Raw genomic sequence first — 17,455 nt, 5'->3', positions numbered from 1 at the left:
TGAAGAAGTCAAGTGTTCATCCTGGTTTTGTCATTGCAGCTGCGGGGGGGAGTCCTTGAAGTAGGTCGAAAAATGTGGTGGGGGGAATGTATCACGGGATGCACCAGCCAATTTTGTTGGAAATCGGCTTCTTAGGGTGTTACCCCTTTTGAAGGCTGTGACATATATGGTGGAGGTCATCTGCAAAAAGGTAATCGGTGCCCCCGAGCCGGGTTACGGCTGGGGGTAAGGTATTGGTGGGCAGATGGCCTGTAAATACAAAAATTATTGGTGGCTTCAAGGACTTGCCCCTGTCATTCTTTTGTTGACCCGGAGAGGGTCATATGGTTAAGTATGTTATGTTGAATTCATCGGAGGGGAATTCAAAAAAGTTATGTTATATGGTTATTTAAAGTTATGGTTATTTATGAGTATAATAAACGGCTGCTGTGGCCATTAAATTCCAACTCTGTTTCAGTGTCTGCTTTAAAAAGGGAAATAAAGGGGGGTACACGACTCGACTTATTTGAGTCAAGAAGAGGGCGTATTGCAGACAAAAGAACAGAATAAAGGGAGGCCTCCATGACTGTAATAGATGGGAGGGGTAACGAGTTGGATTGGCCTATGGGGGTTGGGGATAAGCTAGTAGGAGGGCTAGTAAGAAAAGGGGTGGGGGGAAGTAAGGGGATGTACCTTTTCCTGTGCTTTCTCTCCCTCTCTTCGCCAGGACGCTGAAGCAGGAACATGTCCCCGCCCGCCCTATGGTGGATTGGAGGGTCTCATCGTGGTCGCTGGATGGTGTTTTGATGGCTGGTGGTTTCCAGCCTGGAGAGTCAAAGTTTTATATATATATGGTGGGATGGACACTGGTGTGAAGAAGTCAAGTGTTCATCCTGGTTTTGTCATTGCAGCTGCGGGGGGGAGTCCTTGAAGTAGGTCGAAAAATGTGGTGGGGGGGAATGCATCACGGGATGCACCCCCCAATTTTGTTGGAAATCGGCTTCTTAGGGTGTTACCCCTTTTGAAGGCTGTGACATATATGGTGGAGGTCATCTGCAAAAAGGTAATCGGTGCCCCCGAGCCGGGTTACGGCTGGGGGTAAGGTATTGGTGGGCAGATGGCCTGTAAATACAAAAATTATTGGTGGCTTCAAGGACTTGCCCCTGTCATTCTTTTGTTGACCCGGAGAGGGTCATATGGTTAAGTATGTTATGTTGAATTCCTCGGAAGGGAATTCAAAAAAGTTATGTTATATGGTTATTTAAAGTTATGGTTATTTATGAGAATAATAAACGGCTGCTGTGGCCATTAAATTCCAACTCTGTTTCAGTGTCTGCTTTATAAAAGGGAAATAAAGGGGGGTACACGACTCGACTTATTTGAGTCAAGAAGAGGCCGTACTGCAGACAAAAGAACAGAATAAGGGGAGGCCTCCATGACTGAAATAGATGGGAGGGGTAACGAGTTGGATTGGCCTATGGGGGTTGGGGATAAGCTAGTAGGAGGGCTAGTAAGAAAAGGGGTGGGGGGAAGTAAGGGGATGTACCTTTTCCTGTGCTTTCTCTCCCTCTCTTCGCCAGGACGCTGAAGCAGGAACATGTCCCTGCCCGCCCGCCCTATGGTGGATTGGAGGGTCTCATCGTGGTCGCTGGATGGTGTTTTGATGGCTGGTGGTTTCCAGCCTGGAGAGTCAAAGTTTTATATATATATGGTGGGATGGACACTGGTGTGAAGAAGTCAAGTGTTCATCCTGGTTTTGTCATTGCAGCTGCGGGGGGGAGTCCTTGAAGTAGGTCGAAAAATGTGGTGGGGGGGAATGCATCACGGGATGCACCCCCCAATTTTGTTGGAAATCGGCTTCTTAGGGTGTTACCCCTTTTGAAGACTGTGACATATATGGTGGAGGTCATCTGCAAAAAGGTAATCGGTGCCCCCTAGCCGGGTTACGGTTGGGGGTAAGGTATTGGTGGGCATATGGCCTGTAAATACAAAAATTATTGGTGGCTTCAAGGACTTGCCCCTGTCATTCTTTTGTTGACCCGGAGAGGGTCATATGGTTAAGTATGTTATGTTGAATTCCTCGGAGGGGAATTCAAAAAAGTTATGTTATATGGTTATTTAAAGTTATGGTTATTTATGAGAATAATAAACGGATGCTGTGGCCATTAAATTCCAACTCTGTTTCAGTGTCTGCTTTATAAAAGGGAAATAAAGGGGGGTACACGACTCGACTTATTTGAGTCAAGAAGAGGCCGTACTGGAGACAAAAGAACAGAATAAGGGGAGGCCTCCATGACTGAAATAGATGGGAGGGGTAACGAGTTGGATTGGCCTATGGGGGTTGGGGATAAGCTAGTAGGAGGGCTAGTAAGAAAAGGGGTGGGGGGAAGTAAGGGCATGTACCTTTTCCTGTGCTTTTTCTCCCTCTCTTCGCCAGGATGCTGAAGCAGGAACATGTCCCCGCCCGCCCTGTGGTGGATTGGAGGGTCTCATCGTGGTCGCTGGATGGTGTTTTGATGGCTGGTGGTTTCCAGCCTGGAGAGTCAAAGTTTTATATATATATGGTGGGATGGACACTGGTGTGAAGAAGTCAAGTGTTCATCCTGGTTTTGTCATTGCAGCTGCGGGGGGGAGTCCTTGAAGTAGGTCGAAAAATGTGGTGGGGGGGAATGCATCACGGGATGCACCCCCCAATTTTGTTGGAAATCGGCTTCTTAGGGTGTTACCCCTTTTGAAGACTGTGACATATATGGTGGAGGTCATCTGCAAAAAGGTAATCGGTGCCCCCTAGCCGGGTTACGGTTGGGGGTAAGGTATTGGTGGGCAGATGGCCTGTAAATACAAAAATTATTGGTGGCTTCAAGGACTTGCCCCTGTCATTCTTTTGTTGACCCGGAGAGGGTCATATGGTTAAGTATGTTATGTTGAATTCCTCGGAGGGGAATTCAAAAAAGTTATGTTATATGGTTATTTAAAGTTATGGTTATTTATGAGAATAATAAACGGCTGCTGTGGCCATTAAATTCCAACTCTGTTTCAGTGTCTGCTTTATAAAAGGGAAATAAAGGGGGGTACACGACTCGACTTATTTGAGTCAAGAAGAGGCCGTACTGGAGACAAAAGAACAGAATAAGGGGAGGCCTCCATGACTGAAATAGATGGGAGGGGTAACGAGTTGGATTGGCCTATGGGGGTTGGGGATAAGCTAGTAGGAGGGCTAGTAAGAAAAGGGGTGGGGGGAAGTAAGGGGATGTACCTTTTCCTGTGCTTTCTCTCCCTCTCTTCGCCAGGACGCTGAAGCAGGAACATGTCCCCGCCCGCCCTATGGTGGATTGGAGGGTCTCATCGTGGTCGCTGGATGGTGTTTTGACGGCTGGTGGTTTCCAGCCTGGAGAGTCAAAGTTTTATATATATATATGGTGGGATGGACACTGGTGTGAAGAAGTCAAGTGTTCATCCTGGTTTTGTCATTGCAGCTGCGGGGGGGAGTCCTTGAAGTAGGTCGAAAAATGTGGTGGGGGGGAATGCATCACGGGATGCACCCCCCAATTTTGTTGGAAATCGGCTTCTTAGGGTGTTACCCCTTTTGAAGACTGTGACATATATGGTGGAGGTCATCTGCAAAAAGGTAATCGGTGCCCCCGAGCCGGGTTACGGTTGGGGGTAAGGTATTGGTGGGCAGATGGCCTGTAAATACAAAAATTATTGGTGGCTTCAAGGACTTGCCCCTGTCATTCTTTTGTTGACCCAGAGAGGGTCATATGGTTAAGTATGTTATGTTGAATTCCTCGGAGGGGAATTCAAAAAAGTTATGTTATATGGTTATTTAAAGTTATGGTTATTTATGAGAATAATAAACGGCTGCTGTGGCCATTAAATTCCAACTCTGTTTCAGTGTCTGCTTTATAAAAGGGAAATAAAGGGGGGTACACGACTCGACTTATTTGAGTCAAGAAGAGGCCGTACTGCAGACAAAAGAACAGAATAAGGGGAGGCCTCCATGACTGAAATAGATGGGAGGGGTAACGAGTTGGATTGGCCTATGGGGGTTGGGGATAAGCTAGTAGGAGGGCTAGTAAGAAAAGGGGTGGGGGGAAGTAAGGGGATGTACCTTTTCCTGTGCTTTCTCTCCCTCTCTTCGCCAGGACGCTGAAGCAGGAACATATCCCTCCCCGCCCGCCCTATGGTGGATTGGAGGGTCTCGTCGTGGTCGCTGGATGGTGTTTTGATGGCTGGTGGTTTCCAGCCTGGAGAGTCAAAGTTTTATATATATATGGTGGGATGGACACTGGTGTGAAGAAGTCAAGTGTTCATCCTGGTTTTGTCATTGCAGCTGCGGGGGGGAGTCCTTGAAGTAGGTCGAAAAATGTGGTGGGGGGAATGTATCACGGGATGCACCCCCCAATTTTGTTGGAAATCGGCTTCTTAGGGTGTTACCCCTTTTGAAGGCTGTGACATATATGGTGGAGGTCATCTGCAAAAAGGTAATCGGTGCCCCCGAGCCGGGTTACGGCTGGGGGTAAGGTATTGGTGGGCAGATGGCCTGTAAATACAAAAATTATTGGTGGCTTCAAGGACTTGCCCCTGTCATTCTTTTGTTGACCCGGAGAGGGTCATATGGTTAAGTATGTTATGTTGAATTCATCGGAGGGGAATTCAAAAAAGTTATGTTATATGGTTATTTAAAGTTATGGTTATTTATGAGAATAATAAACGGCTGCTGTGGCCATTAAATTCCAACTCTGTTTCAGTGTCTGCTTTAAAAAGGGAAATAAAGGGGGGTACACGACTCGACTTATTTGAGTCAAGAAGAGGGCGTATTGCAGACAAAAGAACAGAATAAAGGGAGGCCTCCATGACTGAAATAGATGGGAGGGGTAACGAGTTGGATTGGCCTATGGGGGTTGGGGATAAGCTAGTAGGAGGGCTAGTAAGAAAAAGGGTGGGGGAAGTAAGGGGATGTACCTTTTCCTGTGCTTTCTCTCCCTCTCTTCGCCAGGATGCTGAAGCAGGAACATGTCCCCGCCCGCCCTATGGTGGATTGGAGGGTCTCATCGTGGTCGCTGGATGGTGTTTTGATGGCTGGTGGTTTCCAGCCTGGAGAGTCAAAGTTTTATATATATATATATGGTGGGATGGACACTGGTGTGAAGAAGTCAAGTGTTCATCCTGGTTTTGTCATTGCAGCTGCGGGGGGGAGTCCTTGAAGTAGGTCGAAAAATGTGGTGGGGGGGAATGTATCACAGGATGCACCCCCCAATTTTGTTGGAAATCGGCTTCTTAGGGTGTTACCCCTTTTGAAGGCTGTGACATATATGGTGGAGGTCATCTGCAAAAAGGTAATCGTTGCCCCCGAGCCGGGTTACGGCTGGGGGTAAGGTATTGGTGGGCAGATGGCCTGTAAATACAAAAATTATTGGTGGCTTCAAGGACTTGCCCCTGTCATTCTTTTGTTGACCCGGAGAGGGTCATATGGTTTAGTATGTTATGTTGAATTCCTCGGAGGGGAATTCAAAAAAGTTATGTTATATGGTTATTTAAAGTTATGGTTATTTATGAGAATAATAAACGGCTGCTGTGGCCATTAAATTCCAACTCTGTTTCAGTGTCTGCTTTAAAAAGGGAAATAAAGGGGGGTACACGACTCAACTTATTTGAGTCAAGAAGAGGCCGTATTGCAGACAAAAGAACAGAATAAGGGGAGGCCTCCATGACTGAAATAGATGGGAGGGGTAACGAGTTGGATTGGCCTATGGGGGTTGGGGATAAGCTAGTAGGTGGGCTAGTAAGAAAAGGGGTGGGGGAAGTAAGGGGATGTACCTTTTCCTGTGCTTTCTCTCCCTCTCTTCGCCAGGATGCTGAAGCAGGAACATGTCCCCGCCCGCCCTATGGTGGATTGCAGGGTCTCATCGTGGTCGCTGGATGGTGTTTTGATGGCTGGTGGTTTCCAGCCTGGAGAGTCAAAGTTTTATATATATATGGTGGGATGGACACTGGTGTGAAGAAGTCAAGTGTTCATCCTGGTTTTGTCATTGCAGCTGCGGGGGGGAGTCCTTGAAGTAGGTCGAAAAATGTGGTGGGGGGGAATGCATCACGGGATGCACCCCCCAATTTTGTTGGAAATCGGCTTCTTAGGGTGTTACCCCTTTTGAAGGCTGTGACATATATGGTGGAGGTCATCTGCAAAAAGGTAATCGGTGCCCACGAGCCGGGTTACGGCTGGGGGTAATGTATTGGTGGGCAGATGGCCTGTAAATACAAAAATTATTGGTGGCTTGAAGGACTTGCCCCTGTCATTCTTTTGTTGACCCGGAGAGGGTCATATGGTTAAGTATGTTATGTTGAATTCCTCGGAGGGGAATTCAAAAAAGTTATGTTATATGGTTATTTAAAGTTATGGTTATTTATGAGAATAATAAACGGCTGCTGTGGCCATTAAATTCCAACTCTGTTTCAGTGTCTGCTTTATAAAAGGGAAATAAAGGGGGGTACACGACTCGACTTATTTGAGTCAAGAAGAGGCCGTACTGCAGACAAAAGAACAGAATAAGGGGAGGCCTCCATGACTGAAATAGATGGTAACGAGTTGGATTGGCCTATGGGGGTTGGGGATAAGCTAGTAGGAGGGCTAGTAAGAAATGGGGTGGGGGGAAGTAAGGGGATGTACCTTTTCCTGTGCTTTCTCTCCCTCTCTTCGCCAGGACGCTGAAGCAGGAACATGTCCCTCCCCGCCCGCCCTATGGTGGATTGGAGGGTCTCGTCGTGGTCGCTGGATGGTGTTTTGATGGCTGGTGGTTTCCAGCCTGGAGAGTCAAAGTTTTATATATATATGGTGGGATGGACACTGGTGTGAAGAAGTCAAGTGTTCATCCTGGTTTTGTCATTGCAGCTGCGGGGGGGAGTCCTTGAAGTAGGTCGAAAAATGTGGTGGGGGGAATGTATCACGGGATGCACCCCCCAATTTTGTTGGAAATCGGCTTCTTAGGGTGTTACCCCTTTTGAAGGCTGTGACATATATGGTGGAGGTCATCTGCAAAAAGGTAATCGGTGCCCCCGAGCCGGGTTACGGCTGGGGGTAAGGTATTGGTGGGCAGATGGCCTGTAAATACAAAAATTATTGGTGGCTTCAAGGACTTGCCCCTGTCATTCTTTTGTTGACCCGGAGAGGGTCATATGGTTAAGTATGTTATGTTGAATTCATCGGAGGGGAATTCAAAAAAGTTATGTTATATGGTTATTTAAAGTTATGGTTATTTATGAGAATAATAAACGGCTGCTGTGGCCATTAAATTCCAACTCTGTTTCAGTGTCTGCTTTAAAAAGGGAAATAAAGGGGGGTACACGACTCGACTTATTTGAGTCAAGAAGAGGGCGTATTGCAGACAAAAGAACAGAATAAAGGGAGGCCTCCATGACTGAAATAGATGGGAGGGGTAACGAGTTGGATTGGCCTATGGGGATTGGGGATAAGCTAGTAGGAGGGCTAGTAAGAAAAAGGGTGGGGGGAAGTAAGGGGATGTACCTTTTCCTGTGCTTTCTCTCCCTCTCTTCGCCAGGATGCTGAAGCAGGAACATGTCCCCGCCCGCCCTATGGTGGATTGGAGGGTCTCATCGTGGTCGCTGGATGGTGTTTTGATGGCTGGTGGTTTCCAGCCTGGAGAGTCAAAGTTTTATATATATATGGTGGGATGGACACTGGTGTGAAGAAGTCAAGTGTTCATCCTGGTTTTGTCATTGCAGCTGCGGGGGGGAGTCCTTGAAGTAGGTCAAAAAATGTGGTGGGAGGGAATGCATCACGGGATGCACCGCCCAATTTTGTTGGAAATCGGATTCTTAGGGTGTTACCCCTTTTGAAGGCTGTGACATATATGGTGGAGGTCATCTGCAAAAAGGTAATCGGTGCCCCCGAGCCGGGTTACGGCTGGGGGTAAGGTATTGGTGGGCAGATGGCCTGTAAATACAAAAATTATTGGTGGCTTCAAAGACTTGCCCCTGTCATTCTTTTGTTGACCCGGAGAGGGTCATATGGTTAAGTATGTTATGTTGAATTCCTCGGAGGGGAATTCAAAAAAGTTATGTTATATGGTTATTTAAAGTTATGGTTATTTATGAGAATAATAAACGGCTGCTGTGGCCATTAAATTCCAACTCTGTTTCAGTGTCTGCTTTATAAAAGGGAAATAAAGGGGGGTACACGACTCGACTTATTTGAGTCAAGAAGAGGCCGTACTGCAGACAAAAGAACAGAATAAGGGGAGGCCTCCATGACTGAAATAGATGGTAACGAGTTGGATTGGCCTATGGGGGTTGGGGATAAGCTAGTAGGAGGGCTAGTAAGAAATGGGGTGGGGGGAAGTAAGGGGATGTACCTTTTCCTGTGCTTTCTCTCCCTCTCTTTGCCAGGACGCTGAAGCAGGAACATGTCCCTCCCCGCCCGCCCTATGGTGGATTGGAGGGTCTCGTCGTGGTCGCTGGATGGTGTTTTGATGGCTGGTGGTTTCCAGCCTGGAGAGTCAAAGTTTTATATATATATGGTGGGATGGACACTGGTGTGAAGAAGTCAAGTGTTCATCCTGGTTTTGTCATTGCAGCTGCGGGGGGGAGTCCTTGAAGTAGGTCGAAAAATGTGGTGGGGGGGGAATGTATCAGGATGCACCCCCCAATTTTGTTGGAAATCGGCTTCTTAGGGTGTTACCCCTTTTGAAGGCTGTGACATATATGGTGGAGGTCATCTGCAAAAAGGTAATCGGTGCCCCCGAGCCGGGTTACGGCTGGGGGTAAGGTATTGGTGGGCAGATGGCCTGTAAATACAAAAATTATTGGTGGCTTCAAGGACTTGCCCCTGTCATTCTTTTTTTGTTGACCTGGAGATGGTCATATGGTTTAGTATGTTATGTTGAATTCCTCGGAGGGGAATTCAAAAAAGTTATGTTATATGGTTATTTAAAGTTATGGTTATTTATGAGAATAATAAACGGCTGCTGTGGCCATTAAATTCCAACTCTGTTTCAGTGTCTGCTTTATAAAAGGAAAATAAAGGGGGGTACACGACTCAACTTATTTGAGTCAAGAAGAGGCCGTACTGCAGACAAAAGAACAGAATAAGGGGAGGCCTCCATGACTGAAATAGATGGGAGGGGTAACGAGTTGGATTGGCCTATGGGGGTTGGGGATAAGCTAGTAGGAGGGCTAGTAAGAAAAGGGGTGGGGGGAAGTAAGGGAATGTACCTTTTCCTGTGCTTTCTCTCCCTCTCTTCGCCAGGATGCTGAAGCAGGAACATGTCCCCGCCCGCCCTATGGTGGATTGGAGGGTCTCATCGTGGTCGCTGGATGGTGTTTTGATGGCTGGTGGTTTCCAGCCTGGAGAGTCAAAGTTTTATATATATATGGTGGGATGGACACTGGTGTGAAGAAGTCAAGTGTTCATCCTGGTTTTGTCATTGCAGCTGCGGGGGGGAGTCCTTGAAGTAGGTCAAAAAATGTGGTGGGAGGGAATGCATCACGGGATGCACCGCCCAATTTTGTTGGAAATCGGATTCTTAGGGTGTTACCCCTTTTGAAGGCTGTGACATATATGGTGGAGGTCATCTGCAAAAAGGTAATCGGTGCCCCCGAGCCGGGTTACGGCTGGGGGTAAGGTATTGGTGGGCAGATGGCCTGTAAATACAAAAATTATTGGTGGCTTCAAGGACTTGCCCCTGTCATTCTTTTGTTGACCCGGAGAGGGTCATATGGTTAAGTATGTTATGTTGAATTCCTCGGAGGGGAATTAAAAAAAGTTATGTTATATGGTTATTTAAAGTTATGGTTATTTATGAGAATAATAAACGGCTGCTGTGGCCATTAAATTCCAACTCTGTTTCAGTGTCTGCTTTATAAAAGGGAAATAAAGGGGGGTACACGACTCGACTTATTTGAGTCAAGAAGAGGCCGTACTGCAGACAAAAGAACAGAATAAGGGGAGGCCTCCATGACTGAAATAGATGGTAACGAGTTGGATTGGCCTATGGGGGTTGGGGATAAGCTAGTAGGAGGGCTAGTAAGAAATGGGGTGGGGGGAAGTAAGGGGATGTACCTTTTCCTGTGCTTTCTCTCCCTCTCTTTGCCAGGACGCTGAAGCAGGAACATGTCCCTCCCCGCCCGCCCTATGGTGGATTGGAGGGTCTCGTCGTGGTCGCTGGATGGTGTTTTGATGGCTGGTGGTTTCCAGCCTGGAGAGTCAAAGTTTTATATATATATGGTGGGATGGACACTGGTGTGAAGAAGTCAAGTGTTCATCCTGGTTTTGTCATTGCAGCTGCGGGGGGGAGTCCTTGAAGTAGGTCGAAAAATGTGGTGGGGGGGGAATGTATCACAGGATGCACCCCCCAATTTTGTTGGAAATCGGCTTCTTAGGGTGTTACCCCTTTTGAAGGCTGTGACATATATGGTGGAGGTCATCTGCAAAAAGGTAATCGGTGCCCCCGAGCCGGGTTACGGCTGGGGGTAAGGTATTGGTGGGCAGATGGCCTGTAAATACAAAAATTATTGGTGGCTTCAAGGACTTGCCCCTGTCATTCTTTTTTTGTTGACCTGGAGATGGTCATATGGTTTAGTATGTTATGTTGAATTCCTCGGAGGGGAATTCAAAAAAGTTATGTTATATGGTTATTTAAAGTTATGGTTATTTATGAGAATAATAAACGGCTGCTGTGGCCATTAAATTCCAACTCTGTTTCAGTGTCTGCTTTATAAAAGGAAAATAAAGGGGGGTACACGACTCAACTTATTTGAGTCAAGAAGAGGCCGTACTGCAGACAAAAGAACAGAATAAGGGGAGGCCTCCATGACTGAAATAGATGGGAGGGGTAACGAGTTGGATTGGCCTATGGGGGTTGGGGATAAGCTAGTAGGAGGGCTAGTAAGAAAAGGGGTGGGGGGAAGTAAGGGGATGTACCTTTTCCTGTGCTTTCTCTCCCTCTCTTCGCCAGGACGCTGAAGAAGGAACATGTCCCCGCCCGCCCGCCCTATGGTGGATTGGAGGGTCTCATCATGGTCGCTGGATGGTGTTTTGATGGCTGGTGGTTTCCAGCCTGGAGAGTCAAAGTTTTATATATATATGGTGGGATGGACACTGGTGTGAAGAAGTCAAGTGTTCATCCTGGTTTTGTCATTGCAGCTGCGGGGGGGAGTCCTTGAAGTAGGTCAAAAAATGTGGTGGGGGGGAATGCATCACGGGATGCACCCCCCAATTTTGTTGGAAATCGGCTTCTTAGGGTGTTACCCCTTTTAAAGGCTGTGACATATATGGTGGAGGTCACCTGCAAAAAGGTAATCAGTGCCCCCGAGCCGGGTTACGGCTGGGGGTAAGGTATTGGTGGGCAGATGGCCTGTAAATACAAAAATTATTGGTGGCTTCAAGGACTTGCCCCTGTCATTCTTTTGTTGACCCGGAGAGGGTCATATGGTTAAGTATGTTATGTTGAATTCCTCGGAGGGGAATTCAAAAAAGTTATGTTATATGGTTATTTAAAGATATGGTTATTTATGAGAATAATAAACGGCTGCTGTGGCCATTAAATTCCAACTCTGTTTCAGTGTCTGCTTTATAAGAGGGAAATAAAGGGGGGTACACGACTCGACTTATTTGAGTCAAGAAGAGGCCGTACTGCAGACAAAAGAACAGAATAAGGGGAGGCCTCCATGACTGAAATAGATGGTAACGAGTTGGATTGGCCTATGGGGGTTGGGGATAAGCTAGTAGGAGGGCTAGTAAGAAAAGGGGTGGGGGGAAGTAAGGGAATGTACCTTTTCCTGTGCTTTCTCTCCCTCTCTTCGCCAGGACGCTGAAGCAGGAACATGTCCCTCCCCGCCCGCCCTATGGTGGATTGGAGGGTCTCGTCGTGGTCGCTGGATAGTGTTTTGATGGCTGGTGGTTTCCAGCCTGGAGAGTCAAAGTTTTATATATATATGGTGGGATGGACACTGGTGTGAAGAAGTCAAGTGTTCATCCTGGTTTTGTCATTGCAGCTGCGGGGGGGAGTCCTTGAAGTAGGTCGAAAAATGTGGTGGGGGGAATGTATCACGGGATGCACCCCCCAATTTTGTTGGAAATCGGCTTCTTAGGGTGTTACCCCTTTTGAAGGCTGTGACATATATGGTGGAGGTCATCTGCAAAAAGGTAATCGGTGCCCCCGAGCCGGGTTACGGCTGGGGGTAAGGTATTGGTGGGCAGATGGCCTGTAAATACAAAAATTATTGGTGGCTTCAAGGACTTGCCCCTGTCATTCTTTTGTTGACCCGGAGAGGGTCATATGGTTAAGTATGTTATGTTGAATTCCTCGGAGGGGAATTCAAAAAAGTTATGTTATATGGTTATTTAAAGTTATGGTTATTTATGAGAATAATAAACGGCTGCTGTGGCCATTAAATTCCAACTCTGTTTCAGTGTCTGCTTTAAAAAGGGAAATAAAGGGGGGTACACGACTCAACTTATTTGAGTCAAGAAGAGGCCGTATTGCAGACAAAAGAACAGAATAAGGGGAGGCCTCCATGACTGAAATAGATGGGAGGGGTAACGAGTTGGATTGGCCTATGGGGGTTGGGGATAAGCTAGTAGGTGGGCTAGTAAGAAAAGGGGTGGGGGAAGTAAGGGGATGTACCTTTTCCTGTGCTTTCTCTCCCTCTCTTCGCCAGGATGCTGAAGCAGGAACATGTCCCCGCCCGCCCTATGGTGGATTGGAGAGTCTCATCGTGGTCGCTGGATGGTGTTTTGATGGCTGGTGGTTTCCAGCCTGGAGACTCAAAGTTTTATATATATATGGTGGGATGGACACTGGTGTGAAGAAGTCAAGTGTACATCCTGGTTTTGTAATTGCAGCTGCGGGGGGGGGGGAGTCCTTGAAGTAGGTCGAAAAATGTGGTGGGGGGGAATGCATCACGTGATGCACCCCCCAATTTTGTTGGAAATCGGCTTCTTAGGGTGTTACCCCTTTTGAAGGCTGTGACATATATGGTGGAGGTCATCTGCAAAAAGGTAATCGGAGCCCACGAGCCGGGTTACGGCTGGGGGTAATGTATTGGTGGGCAGATGGCCTGTAAATACAAAAATTATTGGTGGCTTCAAGGACTTGCCCCTGTCATTCTTTTGTTGACCCGGAGAGGGTCATATGGTTAAGTATGTTATGTTGAATTCCTCGGAGGGGAATTCAAAAAAGTTATGTTATATGGTTATTTAAAGTTATGGTTATTTATGAGAATAATAAACGGCTGCTGTGGCCATTAAATTCCAACTCTGTTTTAGTGTCTGCTTTATAAGAGGGAAATAAAGGGGGGTACACGACTCGACTTATTTGAGTCAAGAAGAGGCCGTACTGCAGACAAAAGAACAGAATAAGGGGAGGCCTCCATGACTGAAATAGATGGTAACGAGTTGGATTGGCCTATGGGGGTTGGGGATAAGCTAGTAGGAGGGCTAGTAAGAAAAGGGGTGGGGGGAAGTAAGGGGATGTACCTTTTCCTGTGCTTTCTCTCTCCCTCTCTTCGCCAGGACGCTGAAGCAGGAACATGTCCCCGCCCGCCCGCCCTATGGTGGATTGGAGGGTCTCGTCGTGGTCGCTGGATGGTGTTTTGATGGCTGGTGGTTTCCAGCCTGGAGAGTCAAAGTTTTATATATATATATATGGTGGGATGGACACTGGTGTGAAGAAGTCAAGTGTTCATCCTGGTTTTGTCATTGCAGCTGCGGGGGGGAGTCCTTGAAGTCGGTCGAAAAATGTGGTGGGGGGGGAATGTATCAAGGGATGCACCCCCCAATTTTGTTGGAAATCGGCTTCTTAGGGTGTTACCCCTTTTGAAGGCTGTGACATATATGGTGGAGGTCATCTGCAAAAAGGTAATCGGTGCCCCCGAGCCGAGTTACGGCTGGGGGTAAGGTATTAGTGGGCAGATGGCCTGTAAATACAAAAATTATTGGCGGCTTCAAGGACTTGCCCCTGTCATTCTTTTGTTGACCCGGAGAGGGTCATATGGTTAAGTATGTTATGTTGAATTCCTCGGAGGGGAATTCAAAAAAGTTATGTTATATGGTTATTTAAAGTTATGGTTATTTATGAGAATAATAAACGGCTGCTGTGGCCATTAAATTCCAACTCTGTTTCAGTGTCTGCTTTATAAAAGGGAAATAAAGGGGGGTACACGACTCGACTTATTTGAGTCAAGAAGAGGCCGTACTGCAGACAAAAGAACAGAATAAGGGGAGGCCTCCATGACTGAAATAGATGGGAGGGGTAACGAGTTGGATTGGCCTATGGGGGTTGGGGATAAGCTAGTAGGAGGGCTAGTAAGAAAAGGGGTGGGGGGAAGTAAGGGGATGTACCTTTTCCTGTGCTTTCTCTCCCTCTCTTCGCCAGGATGCTGAAGCAGGAACATGTCCCCGCCCGCCCTATGGTGGATTGGAGGGTCTCATCGTGGTCGCTGGATGGTGTTTTGATGGCTGGTGGTTTCCAGCCTGGAGAGTCAAAGTTTTATATATATATATGGTGGGATGGACACTGGTGTGAAGAAGTCAAGTGTTCATCCTGGTTTTGTCATTGCAGCTGCGGGGGGGAGTCCTTGAAGTAGGTCAAAAAATGTGGTGGGGGGAATGCATCACGGGATGCACCCCCCAATTTTGTTGGAAATCTGATTCTTAGGGTGTTACCCCTTTTGAAGGCTGTGACATATATGGTGGAGGTCATCTGCAAAAAGGTAATCGGTGCCCCCGAGCCGGGTTACGGCTGGGGGTAAGGTATTGGTGGGCAGATGGCCTGTAAATACAAAAATTATTGGTGGCTTCAAGGACTTGCCCCTGTCATTCTTTTGTTGACCCGGAGAGGGTCATATGGTTAAGTATGTTATGTTGAATTCCTCGGAGGGGAATTCAAAAAAGTTATGTTATATGGTTATTTAAAGTTATGGTTATTTATGAGAATAATAAACGGCTGCTGTGGCCATTAAATTCCAACTCTGTTTCAGTGTCTGCTTTATAAAAGGGAAATAAAGGGGGGTACACGACTCGACTTATTTGAGTCAAGAAGAGGCCGTACTGCAGACAAAAGAACAGAATAAGGGGAGGCCTCCATGACTGAAATAGATGGTAACGAGTTGGATTGGCCTATGGGGGTTGGGGATAAGCTAGTAGGAGGGCTAGTAAGAAATGGGGTGGGGGGAAGTAAGGGGATGTACCTTTTCCTGTGCTTTCTCTCCCTCTCTTTGCCAGGACGCTGAAGCAGGAACATGTCCCTCCCCGCCCGCCCTATGGTGGATTGGAGGGTCTCGTCGTGGTCGCTGGATGGTGTTTTGATGGCTGGTGGTTTCCAGCCTGGAGAGTCAAAGTTTTATATATATATGGTGGGATGGACACTGGTGTGAAGAAGTCAAGTGTTCATCCTGGTTTTGTCATTGCAGCTGCGGGGGGGAGTCCTTGAAGTAGGTCGAAAAATGTGGTGGGGGGGGAATGTATCACAGGATGCACCCCCCAATTTTGTTGGAAATCGGCTTCTTAGGGTGTTACCCCTTTTGAAGGCTGTGACATATATGGTGGAGGTCATCTGCAAAAAGGTAATCGGTGCCCCCGAGCCGGGTTACGGCTGGGGGTAAGGTATTGGTGGGCAGATGGCCTGTAAATACAAAAATTATTGGTGGCTTCAAGGACTTGCCCCTGTCATTCTTTTTTTGTTGACCTGGAGATGGTCATATGGTTTAGTATGTTATGTTGAATTCCTCGGAGGGGAATTCAAAAAAGTTATGTTATATGGTTATTTAAAGTTATGGTTATTTATGAGAATAATAAACGGCTGCTGTGGCCATTAAATTCCAACTCTGTTTCAGTGTCTGCTTTATAAAAGGAAAATAAAGGGGGGTACACGACTCAACTTATTTGAGTCAAGAAGAGGCCGTACTGCAGACAAAAGAACAGAATAAGGGGAGGCCTCCATGACTGAAATAGATGGGAGGGGTAACGAGTTGGATTGGCCTATGGGGGTTGGGGATAAGCTAGTAGGAGGGCTAGTAAGAAAAGGGGTGGGGGGAAGTAAGGGGATGTACCTTTTCCTGTGCTTTCTCTCCCTCTCTTCGCCAGGACGCTGAAGAAGGAACATGTCCCCGCCCGCCCGCCCTATGGTGGATTGGAGGGTCTCATCATGGTCGCTGGATGGTGTTTTGATGGCTGGTGGTTTCCAGCCTGGAGAGTCAAAGTTTTATATATATATGGTGGGATGGACACTGGTGTGAAGAAGTCAAGTGTTCATCCTGGTTTTGTCATTGCAGCTGCGGGGGGGAGTCCTTGAAGTAGGTCAAAAAATGTGGTGGGGGGGAATGCATCACGGGATGCACCCCCCAATTTTGTTGGAAATCGGCTTCTTAGGGTGTTACCCCTTTTAAAGGCTGTGACATATATGGTGGAGGTCACCTGCAAAAAGGTAATCAGTGCCCCCGAGCCGGGTTACGGCTGGGGGTAAGGTATTGGTGGGCAGATGGCCTGTAAATACAAAAATTATTGGTGGCTTCAAGGACTTGCCCCTGTCATTCTTTTGTTGACCCGGAGAGGGTCATATGGTTAAGTATGTTATGTTGAATTCCTCGGAGGGGAATTCAAAAAAGTTATGTTATATGGTTATTTAAAGATATGGTTATTTATGAGAATAATAAACGGCTGCTGTGGCCATTAAATTCCAACTCTGTTTCAGTGTCTGCTTTATAAGAGGGAAATAAAGGGGGGTACACGACTCGACTTATTTGAGTCAAGAAGAGGCCGTACTGCAGACAAAAGAACAGAATAAGGGGAGGCCTCCATGACTGAAATAGATGGTAACGAGTTGGATTGGCCTATGGGGGTTGGGGATAAGCTAGTAGGAGGGCTAGTAAGAAAAGGGGTGGGGGGAAGTAAGGGAATGTACCTTTTCCTGTGCTTTCTCTCCCTCTCTTCGCCAGGACGCTGAAGCAGGAACATGTCCCTCCCCGCCCGCCCTATGGTGGATTGGAGGGTCTCGTCGTGGTCGCTGGATAGTGTTTTGATGGCTGGTGGTTTCCAGCCTGGAGAGTCAAAGTTTTATATATATATGGTGGGATGGACACTGGTGTGAAGAAGTCAAGTGTTCATCCTGGTTTTGTCATTGCAGCTGCGGGGGGGAGTCCTTGAAGTAGGTCGAAAAATGTGGTGGGGGGAATGTATCACGGGATGCACCCCCCAATTTTGTTGGAAATCGGCTTCTTAGGGTGTTACCCCTTTTGAAGGCTGTGACATATATGGTGGAGGTCATCTGCAAAAAGGTAATCGGTGCCCCCGAGCCGGGTTACGGCTGGGGGTAAGGTATTGGTGGGCAGATGGCCTGTAAATACAAAAATTATTGGTGGCTTCAAGGACTTGCCCCTGTCATTCTTTTGTTGACCCGGAGAGGGTCATATGGTTAAGTATGTTATGTTGAATTCCTCGGAGGGGAATTCAAAAAAGTTATGT

The sequence above is a fragment of the Rhinoderma darwinii genome, chromosome 3 (assembly GCF_050947455.1).
Source record: "Rhinoderma darwinii isolate aRhiDar2 chromosome 3, aRhiDar2.hap1, whole genome shotgun sequence".
Classification (NCBI taxonomy): domain Eukaryota; kingdom Metazoa; phylum Chordata; class Amphibia; order Anura; family Rhinodermatidae; genus Rhinoderma; species Rhinoderma darwinii.
This window is presented reverse-complemented; position numbering follows the sequence as displayed.